Genomic DNA, 2,497 nt, shown 5'->3' with positions numbered 1-2,497 from the left:
CAACTTGATCCTGCTCCTCTGGCCTCTGACCTTTGTGCAGAAGCTGTAATGGCTTTGTGGCTCCAGTCCCTTCCTCACTACTGTCATCGGAGGTCTGTGCGGGGATACAGTTTTCAGGCCAGGCACTGCATTGAGTGTCAACATGCAGACTCTCCTCTTTCACTTGGGAAACACTGCATTTATCTTCCGGCTCATTGAAGGCATTCAAGTGTCCTGGATCAGTCTTCTGGGCTAAGTCACTGTTCGTTGAATCCCTCCTCGCTGCAGGTAAGACATCAATATCCACCCTACTAATGGTAGCTAGAGACTCTGCAGTATTGCTCCCGTCTGCTGTGTTCGTGTGGTCTTCTGGGGTAGCAGGTAACTTCAAGGAGCAAATGTTGATGGGTTTCTCCTTGGACAAATGTTTATCTTCATTCATTACATGTGTCTGGGAGCCCTTGGAAGAGGGTGGTTGGGGGAGAACTGCTTCATGATTTGATTCTGTCTTTCTGGAAACCATTGTGGCAACAGGTTTGGATTTGTAATCACCATGTTTAATGTTAGCTTTGGAGGTTTTTGCCTTTGTGGCATCCAAAAACAAGGAAACTTTGTGTTTTGTGTAAGGCTGCCGCAAGATGCTCCTCACCGATGGTCTTTCTTCAGGCCTCTTGCTCAGCACTGTCCTGATCAGTTCTGCCAGCCTTTGGCAATGGTGGCAGCTTTCCTTCAATTATCCGATACACTAAAGAATTCATGTCTTTTGCCTTGAAGGCATGTTTCAGGGTGGTGATTTCATAGACACAGCATCACAAAGCCCAAACATCAGACTTATGCTTGTAGGGTTTGTTGAACAGTTCAGGCTCATGTAATAGGGTGTGCCAATGAGGGTGCTGGCCATGTCACAGTGGTTCTCTAGCACTCGGGCAATTCCTAGGTCACCCACTTTGATGATATTTGTTCTTGTTAGGAAGACATTTTGAGTTTTCAGATCTTGATGAAGGATGTTTTTCATGTAAATACTGCAGAGCCATGGCAATCTGTACAAACCACTCCACCACCTGACGCTCATGCAGCAGCTGGCCTTTCTGCTCCTTGAGCTTCCGGTACAGATCGCCTCCTTCACAGAAGCCCATGACTATATAGAGCAGGCTGTCCCTTCCTTCGCATGACTCCTTGTAAGTGACAATGTTGGAGTGCTTTACATGAGACAAGAGCTGAGCTTCCTGTTCAGCAGCCTGCCGCTCTCAGCTGGTTGTTTTTCAGAGGTTCAGCTTTTTGATGACATACTGCTTGCGGTCCCGCCGGTGCTTCACGAGCGTCACCTCCCCGTAGCTGCCCCTGCCCACAACCCTCACGTAGCAGTAGGCTGCCAGGGGCATGGTCCGGACGCGGGGCCCCAGTCAGGCTGCAGCAGTGGCAGCAGAGGCAGGCAGCGCAGTGGGCTATGGTGGTGGGCCGCACTCATGCCCGAGAGGCGGCGGTGGGATGGGCAGCATCAGTGGCCCTGCTGGAATAAGCCGACCAAGCACCAGCCCACCGCGATGCCGCTGCCATAGCGATCCCGGCCAGGAGGCTTTGCGCCAAGAAGTAACATTTATGAACTGCTTATTTCTGGACTTTCCCTCTGAATATTTTCAGATTGTGCTTGAGTTGAGGTATATGAGACCATGGAAAAGGAAAATAGATATAAGTAACAAGTACTGCATGGTTAAAATATATTTTTTTAAACTATAAAACTCTAATAAAAGAAATCAAAGATTTTTAAAAAATAGATAGAGATTCAATTTTCCTGGACTGAAGATTGTGAAGGTGGAACTCTTGTAAAATTTATCTTGAGATTCAACAACACTCAAATCCTAATCCCAACCAGAAATTTTGTGTGCATTTGATGGCATGCTTATAAAATATATGTGAGAGACAAAGAAACTAAAAACCAAAATTGATTTGGAAGAACAAAGTAAGAAAATTAACGTTCTTTGGTTTCTCATCTTACTACTACATGACATTAATAGAGAAAATGTGATTCTAGAGAAAAGGTTAAATATCCCTAAGAATTGAGAATGTAGAATATCATAGAATCCAGGAATGGATTCACTGATACATCATCCATTGGTTTTAACACAAGAACTAGGAAATTCAGTGAAGTGTATACTTTCCAAAAAAAGTACTGGGAAAATCAATTTCCACATTCAAAAAGAACTTCAACTCATCGTTGTTACTCTCTAAAGTAATTAAGTAAAAACGGACTATAATCCTTTATATTTGTATGAGTGCTGAGGCGGTTCTCCATGGCTTTATTGTCTGTAAAGCCAGAGAAGTCCCAAAGCAAAAATCAAGCATTATGAGGAGAAAGACTAAAGGGAGACATGTCAAGTTGTATCTACTAAAGCTGACTGAAGCCAGTGCAGAACACGTTTCTGCAGTCATGTGTGACATAAGGGATGAAGTTGACAGATCCTACAAGAACTCCGCGAAGGTGTGCAGTGCTCAAACAATGTGTTACTGCCATGATATA

At 44.5% G+C, this 2,497-nt stretch overlaps 1 pseudogene; it reads right to left on the bottom strand.

Moving 5' to 3' along the window:
* The window catches only part of LOC101569356, a 2,335-nt pseudogene extending 974 nt beyond the window's left edge, over nt 1-1,361 (bottom strand).
* Between the last annotated feature and the right edge of the window lie 1,136 nt (nt 1,362-2,497).

The sequence above is a fragment of the Octodon degus genome, unplaced genomic scaffold (genome assembly GCF_000260255.1).
Source record: "Octodon degus isolate 3935 unplaced genomic scaffold, OctDeg1.0 scaffold00635, whole genome shotgun sequence".
Taxonomy (NCBI): Eukaryota; Metazoa; Chordata; class Mammalia; order Rodentia; family Octodontidae; genus Octodon; species Octodon degus.
This window is presented reverse-complemented; position numbering and strand designations above follow the sequence as displayed.